The sequence below is a fragment of the Cadophora gregata genome (assembly GCF_030347475.1).
Source record: "Cadophora gregata isolate MNR1 chromosome Unknown scaffold_13, whole genome shotgun sequence".
NCBI lineage: Eukaryota > Fungi > Ascomycota > Leotiomycetes > Helotiales > Ploettnerulaceae > Cadophora > Cadophora gregata.
In genome coordinates this window covers 86,581-104,264 of record NW_026695936.1, presented here as the reverse complement: position 1 = coordinate 104,264, position 17,684 = coordinate 86,581, and positions in this window count along the sequence as shown.

The following is a 17,684-nucleotide window of genomic DNA, read 5'->3' as shown; positions in this document are numbered from 1 at the left end:
TCGAACATGACCCCGCAGAGCTCGATGCACCGAAAAGTATCGTCAGAGACGAATTGAACGGCAACGCAACACATTCAGCGCTCGATCAAGGATTATAGAAAATGAGACCGTCAGAAAATCTATGCTAGGCAGTACTAGACTTTGCTGGGAAGACATGAAGTCCCCATTGACAACTATCACCAATTTCAGAGATATTTGTGTGACTCGAACTGCCGACCACACATTTATGGAATAAAGGACTGCCTGTAAAGGTAGTGGTAACCACTTCTTTACTATACCTGATTAGGAAGAGTCTAGAGCTCGGCAAAGCTCGGTAAGACTCGGTGGAGCTCGGTTAACTCTGAAGGGGTTTACCGACAGTTACCCACTTAGTTATACGCAAAGGGAAATAGCTCTACGCTACTACAGGAGTTTACGTCAAGTTTTACGTCAAATGTAATTAGTCCTAATCGGGAATAGCCCGGGGAATTTGTCTATATAGGCTCGAGCGCCCTCCACGGAATCGAGGGCTCCTCAGCTTGATATTCGCGCTAATAGAGAGGTTATCACCTGATCCGTGGTTATTTCGCTCACGTGCTAGCTAACGCTAAACCGTGCTATTACATTGCCACTCGAAGCGGCATTGACCGTTGAATGGAGTATTGAACGCTAGTTCTTACTAAATCTCTATTAGGCACGTAAATTATATAATATACTATATAATATTAAGGTTTAATACTATACTAACTATTTAAACTAAGTAAATAAAAGTATTTTAAAAGTCAGAACTATTATTAAATAAGAAATTAAGTAATATCTTATAAAGTAATAATAAGTTAAGGATTAAGTAAAGATTAAATTAAAAACTTAAATAAGTAATAGAACTAATTAAATATAAGGGATCTTAACTATATTTTAATTATAGCGTCTTTTATAATTTGAATTTATCTTATATTTTTATTTATATCTTCTGATAAATCTCTTTATTACTTCTTTTTAAGAGTTTCTTTTATAATTCTCTTTATAATTCTCTTTATAATTCTCTTTATAATTCTTTTTATAATTCTTTTTATAATTCTCTTTATAATTCTTTTTATAATTCTCTTTATAATTCTGTAATAGTCCGGTATTTACTTGTTATAAATACAGAAGGCTATAGTTAATCTCTAATAATCGAGAGGTAAGTGTATTATATAGATAGGAAGATAGTTACTAAGTATTAGAATACTATTTAAAGTTAAGCATAAAGCTCTTATCTAATAGTAGATATACTAGTCTTATATAGAACCCCTATTCTTATAGATCCTTTTAGTATAGATCTATAGATCTATAGATCCCTAGATCCTTTCCCTTATTATAAGATCCGGAGATCTAGGGATCTATTATATAATATTAGTCGCTAGAACTTATATCTTTAACTATAATACTTTAGATTATATAATATATATAGCTACTATAGTACTATAAAATCCTAGGGGAGGAGTTCTCTTAAGAGCTCTTACCTCCTAGAAGACTTCTTCTAGGAGTAAGTATCTCTCTAAGCCTATAGTCTTTTAGCCCCTTTTACTTAAGAGTCCTTAGGCTCTTAAGTAGTCCGTGATACTATCCCTCTTCTATGCTAGCGTGGCTTTTACACTTAAGTATAACCTAGGAAATATTAATAGCTACTAATAGCTATCTTCCTTATTTATTATATCTAGTACTATAAAGAAATCAAGTATTACTTAGATAAAGAAAAAATAGAGTATCTAGCTCACGCTTTATATTAAGCGTACTATATAACTTATAAAACCTTATTCCTTCTACTATAGCTTTTCTTATATTTACTTCTTAGATTTATTTATCTTAAAAAGATACTTTAAGTATATTTATTTAAAGTATTACGATTATAATACCTTAGGGTATATTAAGAAATTCACTCCTAAGCGACTTATATATTAGTTTAAAATAAGAAAGACTATAACTCTTATTTATTCTTTAATACCTTCTCTTAAGCTTATTAAGAATAATCCTAACTCTTAGTTCCTTTACTTTTAAGCTTAACGCTTATCTAGCGTTCTTCTTTAAGGGCCTAGTCCCTAACCTTAAGTCCCCTTCTTTCTAAGTAAACCTGGAGTTTATTAATAGAAATCTTAAAGAAGTCTAAGGCAGTAGAGGTTAGACTTAGGTTCTTAGGTATTTTCTAATAGTAAGTACCCTTTCTATTTAATTAAATATTTTAGTTTACTATAAGAATACTAATAGTTAAGGATAGCCTTTACTTTATATTTAGCGTTCGGATTAATTAGTTATATCTTAGTAATAGGAGTAGGCGGCGCTTCTAGTAGTACTAGTTCAAGAAAGGATATATAGAATACTAAGTGGATATTTATTATTTTTAGTAGAGTTAGTTAATAATTAATAAGTCCCCTGACTTTAGTAATTTTAAATAATCCTAGCTTCTTATAATCTAATTTATAGCTTAGTCATTTTATTATAATATTCTTCCTAAGTAAGTAGACTTTATCCCTCTCTTTAAGTGTTAGTCTTATACTATACTTTCTGTTATAGTAAATCGCAGATCTCTATATAATAAAGAGAATATTAGCTAATAATTCTTTATAGAGCTACTTAAGCTTATCTACTTGTAGTATAGCCTCTTACGCGGTACCCTGACTAGCTATTAGTAGGTTATATACCGTGGGATTATACCTATAATTCACGTAGAATAGCGATACTCTAATAGTCTCTTAATCCGCGCTATTATATATAAACTAGGTAAGTAGGAGTAGTTATACCTAGTCGTTCTACTTATAGTTCATATAATACTGAAGATAAGTCTCTATTATCTAGTTGATTTATTTTATTTATATATTAGTCTAAGAATAGAATATAGTTAATATTTTCTGTTTTATTCCTAAAAGCGCGATAAGAGTTTTCTAGAACTTTAAGGTAAAGAGCTTATCTTTATTTAAGATAACTTTATCTAGTATTCCGTAGTTTATTAAAATTATTCTAAGGAATACCTGCGCTATTATAAGCGCGTCTTATATTCTAAGCACTAGTACTATATACATGTACTTTATAAACTTATTTATTATTATATAGATCGAGTCGTATATAATCCCTGTGATTAGATCCCTTAAGGTTAGTAGTTCAACTATAAAATCTAAAGCGATTAACTTCTATAGGCAGAGTAGTATTATTAGTGATTTTATAAGCCTATATAAAGTATAGTATATAGCTTTATTCCGAATATATATATTATATAATATTACTATATCTTTAACTACCTTCCTTATACCTAGGAAGTAGTATTCCCTAGATAGCTTAGATAATATCTTAGCTAGTCTTTAATATCTATAGGCAGGTAGCTTATAGAAGTCTATAATAAATTTAGCCCGATCTCGAGTAGGTATATATATTTATCCTTAGAATAAGAGAGTTCCCCTAGGGAAGAAGGAGAATCCTTCGCTTAATTATTATCGCTATTTAGCTATAACTAGGTTATTAATATAGCTTTTCCAGACTTTCTCTACGACTAGCTATCTTATTATAGCTAGCTATTAGCTATTAATAACTAAGGAATCGCTATTCTTCTATAGTATAGTATAAGATTCATAGATCTTATTTATAAGATACTCTAGTTTCCGGCTTAAAGCGTTAGCTTAAGTATTTTCTGTCCCCTTAATATAAGAAATTCGAAGTTTAATAATAGAGAGTGTTTTATACTAACGAACTTATTATTAGTTTAGTTCCTTAGTAGTTATAAAATAAATAAGATTCTTGTAGTCTATTAGGATCTGTACCTTATAAGTAACGCCCTTAAAGTAGACCTTCTATTCGCGTACTACGTTTATAATTACTAGTAACTCCTTATTATATATATTATAGTTAAGCTTTACTAGTAATAGTTTCTGCGAATAATAAGCGACTAGTTATTATCTTCTGTCCTCGCTTAGTTAGCTAAGTAAGTGTAACAGTCCGGTATTTACTCGCTATAAATACAGAAGGCTACAGTTAATCTCTAATAATTAAGAGGTAGGTATATCACGTAGATAAGAAGATAGTTACTAAGTATCAGAATACTATTTAAAGTTAAGTATGAAGCTCCTATCTAATAGCAGACGTACTAGTCTTATATAGAACCTTCGTTCACCTTAGATCCCTTAGGATACTAGATCCTTAGATCCTTAGATCCGTTTTCCTATAAAGGGATCCAGGGATCTAGGGATCTATCACGTGACCTATCGTCTACTGTGATCTAAGTAACTATTACTACTAAAGCGTAAGTGTATAGTAGTACCACTCGCTGTCCTATATTATTCCCTAGCTAGTACTACCCTATCGATAGTACCGCTCCCCTATTAGTACTAATACCCCTATAGTACTACTAATAGGTTTTATTATTATATAGGTGCCAACTGAACCGTAGCGCTAAGAGTCCGTAATACTATCCCCCTCTTAGCCTAATGTGATCCCCACGCTTAAGTATAACCTTAAGAAACGTTAATAGTTACTAACGACTATCTTCCTTATCTATTATATCTAGTGTTATAAAGAAATCAAGTGTTACTTAGATAAAGAAAAAACAAAGTATCTAGCTCGCGCTCTATATTAAGCGTGCCGCGCAACTCGTAAAGCCTTATTCCTTCTACTATAGCCTTTCCTGTACTTACTTCTTAGATTTATCTATTTCGAAATAATACTCTAAGTATATTCACTTAAAGTGTTACGATTATAATACCTCAGGGTATATTAAGAGGTTCACTCCTAAACGACCTATATATTAGTTTAAGATAAGAAAAACCGTGACCCCTACTCGTCCTCTAACACCTCCCTCTAAGCCTGTTAAGGATAATCCTACTTCTTAGTTCCTTACTTTCGAACCTAACGCCTACCTAGCGTCCTTCTTTAAGAGCCCGGTCCTTAACCTTAGGTCCCCTTCCTTCTAAGTAAACCTGGATTTCTTTAATAGAATTCCCGTAGAAGCCTAGGGTAGTAGAAGTTAGATTTAGGTTCTTAAGTATTTTCTAATTATAAGTACCTTTTCTATTTAATTAAATATTTTAGTTTACTATAGAAATACTAATAGTCGAGAATAGCCTCTACTTCGTATTCAGCGTTTAAATTAATCAGTTGTATTTCAGTGATAGGAGCGAGCGATACTTCTAGCGGTACTAGTTCAAGGAGAGATATATGAAATACTAGGTAGATATTTATTATTTTTAGTAGAGCTAGTTGATAATTAACTAGTCCCTTAACCTTAGTAATCCTGAATAGTCTTAGCTTTTTATAATCTAATTTATAACTTAGTTATTTAGTTATAATATTCTTTCTAAGTAAGTAGACTTTATCTCCCTCCTTAAGTGTTAGTCCTATACTACGCTTTCTGTTATAGTAGATTACAGATCTCTACGCGATAAAGAGAATATCAGCTAATAATTCTTCATAGAGCTATTTAAGCTCACCTGCCTATAGTATAGCTTCTTACGCGGTACCTTGACCGGCTATTTGTAACGGTCCGGTATTTACTCGCTGTAAATACAGAAGGCTGCAGTTGATCTCTGATGATCGAGAGGTAGGTGTATCACGTAGACGGGAAGACAGTTACTAAGTATCAGAATACTATTTGAAGTTGAGCACGAAGCTCCTATCTAATGGCAGACGTGCCAGTCTTATATAGAACCTTCGTTCTCCTTGGATCCCACAGGTCCCTTGGGATCCTTCACGACATAGTCGTACTGGATCCCTTGGGATCCCCTGGGATCCGTCACGTGACCCGACCGCGGAAGGCCGCTGCCAGATCACCGTGACCTGCAATACTACTATAATGTAATGCTATGTGATACATGTTCCTTAGACCTTATTGGTTCCTGTGAGCTTTACTCCTAGGAGCCGTCCGACTCCCAGGAGTACGCCTGCTCTGAGGATATTTCCTCCTGGGACCCAGCGGGCTCCCAGGAGCGTCCGTAACACTATCCCCTCCCTAGCCTAGCGTGGTCCCCACGCTTAAGTATGCCAAAGGAAATATCGACGACTGCCCACGGCCGTCTTCTTCTTCCATCATGACCTCTGAGGCGACCCGCAAGAAACTTGAACGTATCGCCCTGGCCCTTCGAATCGATCGTTCCCAAGACGCAGAAGAAATGTCTCCTTGTGATTTTTGTCGGCTTCACAAGCGCCGCTGTGTGGTGGATTCCAAGGAATCCACTCGCTGTTCGGAGTGCGTTCGCAAGAAGCGCTCCTCTTGTAATTACACCTCGAAACTCCCGTCCTTGAGCGACTGGTCCTCGCTGGATCGCCAGCGCCAAAAACTTCGTGACGAGGAGGAAGAGGCGATGGCGAAAATCCTCCGCCTTCGCAAGCAACAGCGCTTCCTGGATGATCGCGAGAAAGAGATGATCCGTCGAGGCGTCGAGACGCTCGACGAACTCGACGCTGCTGAAGCTGCCGAACGCGCGGAGGCCGCTCGTCAGGAAGAAGCCGCTTCTTCCCTGGCGGAAGCCTCCCGCTTCCTCGAGGATCCTACCCTTGATCCCCAAGCCTTTTCCGGGTTGCCCGACTCCTTCTGGTTGGGGCTTTCTTTTCCTTCCCCCTCCGCCGCGGTCCCCCATGCTCCCGATGGTACCGCTGGAGGAGTCCCGAGCAGTGGAGGTTAGACTTGGGTTCCCAGGTGTTTTCCGATTGTGGGTACCCTTTCCACTTGATCAAATATTTTGCCTTGCCGTGGGAATACTGACAGTCGAGAATAGTCTCTACTTCGTACTCGGCGTTCGGGTTGATTGGTTGTATTTCGGTGACAGGAGCCGGTGGTGCTCCTGGTGGTGCTGGTTCGAGGAGGGATATATGGAATACCGGGTGGATGTTCATTGTCCTTGGAAGAGCTAGCTGGAAATTGACTGGTCCCTTGACTTTTGCAATCCTGAATGGTCCTAGCTTCTTGTGATCCAATTTGTGACTTGGTCGCTTGGTTGTGATATTCTTTCTGAGTAAGTAGACTTTATCCCCCTCCTTGAGCGTTGGTCCCATGCTACGCTTTCTGTTGTAGTAGATCGCAGATCTCTGCGCGATGAAGAGAATATCGGCTGACAATTCTTCATGGAGCTGTTTAAGCTCATCTGCCTGTAGTATGGCTTCTTGCGCGGTACCCTGACCGGCTATTGGTGGGTTGTATGCCGTGGGATTGTGCCCATAATTCGCGTAGAACGGCGATACTCCAATGGTCTCTTGGTCCGCGCTGTTATATGCAAACTGAGCGAGTGGAAGTAGTTGCACCCAGTCGTCCTGCTTGTAGTTCACATAACACCGAAGATAAGTTTCCATTATCTGGTTGATTCGTTCTGTCTGTGCATCGGTCTGAGGATGGAATGCGGTTGACATTTTCTGCTTCATTCCTAAGAGCGCGATGAGAGTTTTCCAGAACTTCGAGGTGAAGAGCTTGTCTCTGTCTGAGATGATCTCATCTGGTATTCCGTGGCTTGCGAAGATTGTTCTGAGGAATACCTGCGCCATCATGGGCGCGTCCTGTGTTCCAAGTACTGGTACCATGTACGCGTACTTTGTGAACCTATCCGTTATTACACAGATCGAGTTGTATACGATTCCTGTGACTGGGTCTTTCGAGGGTGGTAGCTCGACCACGAAATCCAAAGCGATTGATTTCCATGGGCGAGGTGGTGTTGTTGGTGACTTCATGAGCCCATACGGAGCATGGTGTGATGCCTTGTTCCGGATGCATGTGTCGCACGACGCTACCACGTCTTTGACTACCTTCCTCATACCTGGGAAGTAGTATTCCCTGGATAGCCTAGACAGTGTCTTAGCTACCCCCTGGTGTCCATGAGCGGGCAGCCCATGCCAGTGCGTGACGAATTTAATCCTGTCCCCAGTGGGTATATAGATTCGTCCTTGGTACAGAAGCGTGCCGTCTGAGGTGAAGGAGAATCCTTCGCCCAGCTGCTTCTTCTGTTCGGCTATGACCGGGTCGTTGGCATAGCCCCTCCAGATTTTCTCGGCGACCTGGCCCGTTGAGGCCAGCTGTCGGTGATTGACTATTAGCGAATCACCATCCTTCCGCAGTACGGTGTGGGATTCGTGAGTTTTGTTTGCGAGATATTCTGGTTTCCTGCTCAGAGCGTCGGCTCTGGCGTTTTCCGTTCCCTTGACATAAGAAATTCGAAGTTTAACGGTAGAGAGTGTTTCATACCATCGAACCTGGCGTCGGTTCAATTCTTTGGTCGTTGTAAAGTAAATGAGATTCTTGTGGTCCGTTAGGATCTGTACTTCGTGGGCGGCGCCCTCGAGGTAGACCTTCCATTCGCGTACTGCGTCCACAATTGCCAGCAACTCTTTGTCGTATATGTCGTAGTTGAGTTCTGCTGGTGATAGTTTCCGCGAATGGTAAGCGACTGGTTGCTATCTTCCGTCCTCGCCCGGCTGGCTGAGCACGGCTCCAATAGCGTAGTCCGAAGAATCTGTCTCTATGCGTATTTCTTTGTCGGGGGTGAAGGAAGTGAGTACTGGTTCCGCGATGAAAGCCGCTTTGAGTGCCTCAAACGCTTTTCGTGCGCTGTCGGACCAGTGGAATTCCTTGTCCTTGTGGGTCAACTCCGTGAGTGGCCCGGCGATTTTCGAGTAGTCCTTGATGAATCGCCTGTAGAAGTTGGCAAACCCGAGGAATGATTGTACTTCCTTGACATTCGTGGGCCCCGTCCACTCGATGATTGCTTTGATCTTTTTGGGATCCATAGCCAATCCTGCGGTGGTGACCACATAGCCTAGAAAGACAACCTCGTCCACGTGGAAGTTGCACTTCTCTGGTTTGAGTAACAGGCAGGCGTCCTCCAGCCTCTGGAGAATGGCTGTGACGTCCTTCACATGTTGCTCCTCTGATTTGGAGTAGACCAGTATGTCGTCCAAATAGCATATGCACGTTACGTCTAAGTAAGGCCGCAAAACATTGTTGATCAGACGCTGAAATGTGGCTGGTGCGTTAGTCAAGCCGAAGGGCATGACCGTGTACTCGTAGTGACCGAAACGGGTGCGAAATGCTGTTTTCTCTTCTTCACCCTCAGCCATCCTAACGAGGTTGTATGCTCCTCTTAGGTCAAGCTGAGTGAAGATCTTGGCTCCAACGAGTCTGTCCCGCAGCTCCTTGGCCAATGGTAGTGCATAACGATCCTTCTTTGTGGCATCGTTCAATCGACGGTAGTCGATGCACATTCGTCGTCCACCGTCTTTCTTCTCTGCGAATAAGACGTTACTCCCCCATGGAGATTTGGACTCTCGGATGAATCCCTTCGCTAGGTTTTCATCGATGTATTGCTTGATCGTCATCAAGTCTGTCGCCGAATATTCCCTAAGTGGTTGGAATATCGGTTTGGTACCTGGTTCTAACTCGATCCGATGATCGTAGTCCTGGTGTTTCGGCAAGGCCTCGATGCCTCGTTCTTCTTTGAACAGTGCCGCAAACTTCTTGTATGCTGATGGTATATCCTTCATCAGTGGACCCTTGTCTTGGTGTCCGAGCTCTTCCTTGGAGGTGGCGCTAACCTCTCGAATGCTCACTGCTTCTGTTCCCGGTGGATAACAGCAGTCTTGGCAACGACTAAACTCAAGTTTTCCTGTCTGCCAATCGACAACAGGATTATGCTTTTCCATCCATGGCAGCCCCAGGATGATGTCGTGCCTTCCAATCCTGACGACGTCGAATTGGATTATTTCGGAGTGTCCGGCGATGCCCATATGGACTGGAGCGGTCTGGACCTCGATCAGTCCATCGGAGGCGACCTTGCCATCCGCCAGTACCAGATGGTATCCCTTATCCTTTACTTCGGTTGACAGGTAGTGCTCGAGCACAACAGTAGGAGACATGAAGTTCCCTTGTGCCCCAGAGTCTACCATCGCCTGAAGCTTGACTCCCTTGATTTTAACCTCCAACGTGAGATGTTTATCCCCAATGGCGGCAAGTTGCTGCACACAGAAATATTCCCAATGCACGCTATGGTCGAGGACACTTTCCCATACCCTTCGATTGCCATAGCTTAGGCTGACCTTGTATACGAGCCCTATTCCGAGTTCGGTGTATGTTACTGGGTTGTACATCTCGTAATAGTACCGGCCGTTATCATTGACGTGGACCCATGTCCTATTATGTCGGTTCTCAGCCATGATTTCCCATTCCTCGCCCACCTCTGGTGGCGCGCTGGTGTTAAGAATGACGGTATTCTGGAGTGGCAAGTGCTGCATAAAGGTCGTCGGTCCTTCCCAGCTGCCGGCCATTCTCCATCCGATACGCTTATAGTCCCGGTAGACTACTTCGTACCTTGCCCCCCACGGTGGACCCCCCAAGCCGACAAGGCCTGGTTCCTGATAAGTAACCCCGGTGGCTACATTGGTCCAGTGGCGAGTGTTACAGCTAACCTGATACAGGCTCTCTTCTCGTTGGGTAACTTCCCAAGTTTCACCCACTCTTGGTCCTGAGAGTTCAGGTTGAGGTGGCCCTGGTTCTGGAGTCCACTCTGGCTCCTGGGCTTCTTCCTCGCTGTCACTTGGCATTAACTCTGTGTCATCGTCTGGCCCAGAGCTGTCGTTGTCTCGATACACATAGTCCTCAGGGGGCGTGCTGACGACGGTTTGCTCGAGCTGATCCACGACGCTCGCGGAATCTCGCTCGCTGTCGTCAGAATCGCCCAACTGGGTGTGGATGTGATTCTCCTCGAGCTCGTCTGTAGTCATGTGTCGATACGTCGCGGCGAGTTGTCGTGTTGGTTCATTGTAAGAGCCACGTCCCATTGCGTTGGCATGTTTCTTGTCTGTCCACGACTTCTTTTGTCGATGAGAGCTGGCCATGTGACCAGGGAGGCCACACTCGAAGCACAGCTTCTTTTCTCGTCGCTCGCTCATGACTTTCTTAGATAGCCCGCCGTTGCGCGGCTTTCCTTGATGACTTGGCTTCCGGAACGTCGCATCGAGTTCCATTTCCCGAGGGTAGAATGGTTTCTTGTTATTGCCCCCTCTTCCTTGGTGCATGTGCGTTCCGGAGCGGTATTGGCCTTTCTTCTCGAGTGCCCTCTCGTAGTTTCGGTTGTCAATCTTGACAGCCATTTCGATGAGTTCTTGCAAGTCGGTAGGCGCGTCCGATCTTGCTATCTCATCTTTCACTCCGTCTTTCAACCCTTTGTAGTACTGTGCCCGAAGGGCGTCGTCATTCCAGCTGGTCTGATTCGCGAATTGCTGGAAGGCGGCAGTATACGTGGTCGCTGACCCGACCTGCTTTAGGTTCTGGATGTTCCGTTCGGCGGTACGGTTCTGATCAATGTCGCCGAAGACGCGGTTGATCCTATGCTCGAAACCTTCGAAGGTCATAAAGATCTTCTGGGATTCCTTGGTCATTGCCGTGGAGACTCTCCCATCCTTGGTTCGGTTCTGAATGTAGTCCGAGAGGAAGGTCTCGATCCAGTTGAAGGCAGATCCCCGGAGGAAGGACGAAGCCCAAAGGACTTTGTCAGTCTCCGTGGCGAACTGGTGACCGTTGAAGCCCGTATAGAGCTTAACCTGCGTGAGGTATGCTCTGAGCTTGGATCGGTCTCCGTTGTAGAGATCCGGGGCGGCGATCTTGGGTATGTTCTTTGGGTCGAAGACCTTGGCGGGAGCCGAGTGGTCGTTCGACGATCCTTTGACGGAGGACATGTTGTCTTCGTGAGTCGGTACCTCTGACGAGAAGGTGCTCAAAGTGTAACGGTCCGGTATTTACTCGCTGTAAATACAGAAGGCTGCAGTTGATCTCTGATGATCGAGAGGTAGGTGTATCACGTAGACGGGAAGACAGTTACTAAGTATCAGAATACTATTTGAAGTTGAGCACGAAGCTCCTATCTAATGGCAGACGTGCCAGTCTTATATAGAACCTTCGTTCTCCTTGGATCCCACAGGTCCCTTGGGATCCTTCACGACATAGTCGTACTGGATCCCTTGGGATCCCCTGGGATCCGTCACGTGACCCGACCGCGGAAGGCCGCTGCCAGATCACCGTGACCTGCAATACTACTATAATGTAATGCTATGTGATACATGTTCCTTAGACCTTATTGGTTCCTGTGAGCTTTACTCCTAGGAGCCGTCCGACTCCCAGGAGTACGCCTGCTCTGAGGATATTTCCTCCTGGGACCCAGCGGGCTCCCAGGAGCGTCCGTAACACTATTAGTAGGTTATATACCGTGGGATTATACCTATAATTCGCGTAGAATAGTAATACTCTAATAGTCTCTTAATCTGCGCTATTATATATAAACTGGGTAAGTAGGAGTAGTTGTACCTAGTTGTCCTGCTTATAGTTTATATAATACCGAAGATAAGTCTCTATTATCTAGTTAATTCGTTCTATCTGTATATCAGTCTGAGGATAGAATATAGTTAATATTTTCTGCTTTATTCCTAAGAGCGTGATAAGAGTTTTCCAGAACTTCGAAGTAAAGAGCTTATCTCTATCTGAGATAATCTTATCTAGTATTCCGTAGCTTATGAAGATTATTCTGAGGAATACCTGCGCTATTATAGGCGTGTCCTATGTTCTAAGTACTAGTACTATATATATGTACTTTATAAACCTATCCGTTATTACACAGATCGAGTTATATATGATTCCTATAACTAAGTCTTTCGAAGGTAGTAGCTCAACTACGAAATCTAAAGCGATTAATTTCTATAGGCAAGGTGGTATTATTAGTGACTTTATAAGCCTATACAGAGCATAGTATAATACCTTATTCCGGATATATGTATCACACGACGCTACTATATCTTTAACTACCTTCCTTATTCCTGGGAAGTAGTATTCCCTAGATAGCCTAGATAGCGTCTTAGCTACCCCCTAGTGTCCATAAGCGGGCAGCTTATACTAGTGCGTGACGAATTTAATCCTGTCCCTAGTAGGTATATAGATTCGTCCTTAATATAAGAATATACTACCTATAGTAAAAGAGAATCCTTCGCTTAGCTGCTTCTTCTGTTTAGCTATAACCGGGTCATTAGTATAGCCCTTCCAGATTTTCTTAGCGACTTAGCCTATTAAGGCCAGCTATTAGTAATTAACTATTAGCGAATCGCTATCCTTCTGTAGTATAGTATAGGATTCGTGAGTTTTATTTACAAGATATTCCGGTTTCCTACTTAGAGCGTTAGCCCTAGCGTTTTCCGTTCCCTTAACATAAGAAATTTAAAGTTTTATAATAGAGAGTATTTCATACTAACGAACCTACCGTCGGTTCAGTTCCTTAGTAGTCGTAAAATAAATAAGATTCTTATAGTCCGTTAGGATCTATACTTCGTAGGTAGCGCCCTCGAGGTAGACCTTCTATTCGCGTACTATATCTATAATTGCTAGTAACTCTTTATCATATATATTATAGTTAAGTTCTACTAGTAATAGTTTCCGTGAATAGTAAGCGACTAGTTACTATCTTCCGTCCTCGCCCGGCTAGCTAAGTACAGCTCTAATAGCGTAGTCCGAAGAATCTATCTCTATACGTATTTCTTTATCAGGGGTAAAGGAAATAAGTACTAGTTCCGCGATAAAAGCTGCTTTAAGTGCCTTAAACGCTTTTTATACGCTATTAGACCAGTGGAATTCCTTATCCTTATAAGTTAACTCTGTGAGTAGCCCGGCGATTTTCGAGTAGTCTTTAATAAATTGCCTATAGAAGTTAGCAAATCCGAGGAATAATTATACTTCCTTAATATTCGTAGGCCCTATCTACTTGATAATTACTTTAATCTTTTTAGGATCTATAGCTAATCCTGCGGTAGTAATCATATAACTTAGGAAGATAACCTTATCTACGTGAAAGTTGCACTTCTCTAGTTTAAGTAATAAGTAGGCGTCCTCTAGCCTCTAGAGAATAGCTGTGACGTCCTTTATATATTACTCCTCTGATTTAGAGTAGACTAGTATATCGTCTAAATAGCATATACACGTTACGTCTAAGTAAGGCCGTAAAACATTATTAATCAGACGCTGAAATATGACTAGTACGTTAGTTAAGCCGAAGGGCATAACTATATACTTGTAGTAACCGAAACAAGTGCGAAATACTATCTTTTCTTCTTCTCCCTCAGCTATCCTAATAAGGTTATACGCTCCTTGTAAGTCAAGCTAAGTGAAAATCTTAGCTCTAATAAGTCTGTCCCGCAGCTCCTTAGCTAATAATAGTACATAACGATCCTTCTTTATAGCGTCGTTCAATCGATAGTAGTTAATATATATTCGTTATCTACCGTCTTTCTTTTCTGCGAATAAGACGTTACTCCCCCACAGAGATTTAGACTCTCAGATAAATCCCTTCGCTAAGTTTTTATTGATATATTACTTAATTGTTATCAAGTCTATCGCCGAATATTCCCTAAGTAGTTAGAATATCAGTTTAGTACCTAGTTCTAACTCGATCTGATAATCGTAGTCCTAGTATTTTAGTAAGGCCTTGATACCTTGTTCCTCCTTAAACAGTGCCGTAAACTTCTTATATACTAATAGTATATCTTTTATTAGTAGACCCTTATCTTAGTATCTGAGCTCTTCCTTAGAGGTAGCGCTAACTTCTCGAATACTTACTACTTCTATTCCTAGTAGATAATAGCAGTCTTAGTAATAACTAAACTCAAGTTTTCCTATCTGCTAATCGATAACAGGATTATACTTTTCTATCTATAGTAATCCTAAGATAATATTATATCTTCTAATTCTAACGATATCGAATTAGATTATTTCAGAGTATCCGGCGATACCTATATAGACTAGAGCAGTTTAGACCTCGATTAGTCTATCAGAGGCGACCTTACTATCCGCTAGTACTAAGTAGTATCCCTTATCCTTTACTTTAGTTAACAGGTAGTACTTAAGTATAATAGTAGGAGATATAAAGTTCCCTTATGCCTTAGAGTCTACTATCGCCTAAAGCTTAACTCCTTTGATTTTAACCTCTAACGTGAGATATTTATCTCTAATAGCGGCAAGTTGCCGCATATAGAAATATTCCTAATATATACTATAGTCGAGGACACTTTCCTATATCCTTTGATTACTATAGCTTAGGCTAACCTTATATACAAGCCTTATTCCGAGTTCAGTATATATTACTAGGTTATATATCTCGTAATAGTACCGGCTGTTATTATTAACATGGACCTATATCCTATTATATCAGTTCTTAGCTATAATTTCCCATTCCTCGCCTACCTCTAGTAGCGCGCTAGTGTTAAGAATAACAGTATTCTAGAGTAGCAAGTACTATATAAAGGTCGTCGGTCCTTCCTAGCTACCGGCTATTCTCTATCCGATACGCTTATAGTCCCGGTAGACTACTTCGTACCTTACCCCCCATAGTAAACCCCCTAAGCTAATAAGGCCTAGTTCTTAATAAGTAACCCCGGTAGCTACATTAGTCTAGTAGCGAGTGTTATAGCTAACCTAATATAAGCTCTCTTCTCTTTAGGTAACTTCCCAAGTTTCACTTACTCTTAGTCCTAAGAGTTCAAGTTAAAGTAGCTTTAGTTCTAGAGTCTACTCAGGTTCCTAGGCCTCCTCCTCGCTATCACTTAGTATTAGCTCTATATTATTATCTAGCCCAGAGCTATTATTATCTTGATACACATAGTCCTCAGGGGGCGTGCTAATAATAGTTTACTTAAGCTAATCCACGACACTCGCGGAATCTCGCTTACTATCGTTAGAATCGCCTAACTAAGTATAGATATAATTCTCCTTAAGCTCGTCTGTAGTTATATATTAATATATCGCGGCAAGTTATTATATTAGTTTATTATAAGAGCCATGTCCTATTACGTTAGTATATTTCTTATCTATCTACGACTTCTTTTATCGATAAGAGCTAGCTATATAACTAGGAAAACTATACTTAAAGTATAGCTTCTTTTCTTATCGCTCGCTTATAACTTTCTTAGATAGCCCGCCGCTATATGACTTTCCTTAATAACTTAGCTTCTAGAATATTATATCAAGTTCTATTTCCCGAGGGTAGAATAGTTTTTTATTATTACTCCCTCTTCCTTAGTATATATGCGTTCCGGAGTAGTATTAGCCTTTCTTCTCGAGTGCCCTCTCGTAGTTTCAGTTATTAATCTTAATAGCTATTTCAATAAGTTCTTATAAGTTAGTAGGCGCGTCTGATCTTACTATCTCATCTTTTACTCTGTCTTTTAATCCTTTATAGTACTATGCCCGAAGGGCGTTGTTATTCCAGCTAGTCTAATTCACGAATTGCTAGAAGGTAGTAGTATATATAATTACTAACCCGACCTACTTTAAGTTCTAGATATTCTATTTAGTAATACAGTTCTAATTAATATCGCTAAAGACACGATTAATCCTATACTTAAAACCCTTGAAAGTTATAAAGATCTTCTAGGATTCCTTAGTTATTACCGTAGAGACTCTCCCATCTTTAGTCCGGTTCTGAATATAGTCTAAGAGGAAGGTCTCGATCTAGTTAAAAGTAGATCCCCGGAGGAAAGATAAAGCCTAAAGGACTTTATTAGTCTCTGTAGCGAACTAGTAACCGTTAAAGCCCGTATAGAGCTTAACCTACGTGAGGTATACTCTAAGCTTAGATCGGTCTCTATAGTAGAGATCCAGGGTAGCGATCTTAAGTATATTTTTTAGGTTAAAGACCTTAGTAGGAGCCGAGTAGTTATTCGATAATCCTTTAACAGAGGACATGTTATCTTCATGAGTCGGTACCTCTAATAAGATAGTGCTTAAAGTGTAATAGTCCGGTATTTACTCGCTATAAATACAGAAAGCTACAGTTAATCTCTAATAATCGAGAGGTAGGTATATCATATAAACAGGAAGATAGTTACTAAGTATCAGAATATTATTTAAAGTTAAGCACGAAGCTCCTATCTAATAGCAGATATACTAGTCTTATATAGAACCTTCGTTCGCCTTAGATCCCTTAGGATACTAGATCCTTAGATCCTTAGATCCGTTTTCCTATAAGGGGATCCAGGGATCTAGGGATCTATCACGTGACCTATTATCTACCGTGATCTAAGTAACTATTACTACTGAAGTATAAGTATACAGTAGTACTACTCGCTATCCTATATCATTCCCTAGCTAGTACTACCCTATCGATAGTACCGCTCCCCTATTAGTACCAATACCCCCATAGTACTACTAATAGGTTTTATCATCATATAGGTGCCAACTGAACCGTAGCGCCAAGGGTCCGTAACAGTATAGCTCTAATAGCGTAATCTGAAGAATCTATCTCTATACGTATTTCCTTATTAGGAGTAAAGGAAGTAAGTACTAGTTCCGTGATAAAAGCTACTTTAAGTGCCTTAAATACTTTTCACGCGCTATTAGACTAGTAGAATTCCTTATCCTTATAAGTTAACTCCGTGAGTAGCCCGGCGATTTTTAAGTAGTCTTTAATAAATCGCCTATAGAAGTTAGTAAATCCGAGGAATAATTATACTTCTTTAATATTTATAGGCCCTATTTACTTAATAATTACTTTAATCTTTTTAGGATCTATAGCTAATCTTATAGTAGTAACTATATAGCTTAAGAAGATAACCTTATCTATATAGAAGTTATATTTCTCTAGTTTAAGTAATAGGTAAGCGTCTTCTAGCCTCTAGAGGATAGTTATAATATCCTTTATATATTACTCTTCTGATTTAGAGTAGACTAGTATATT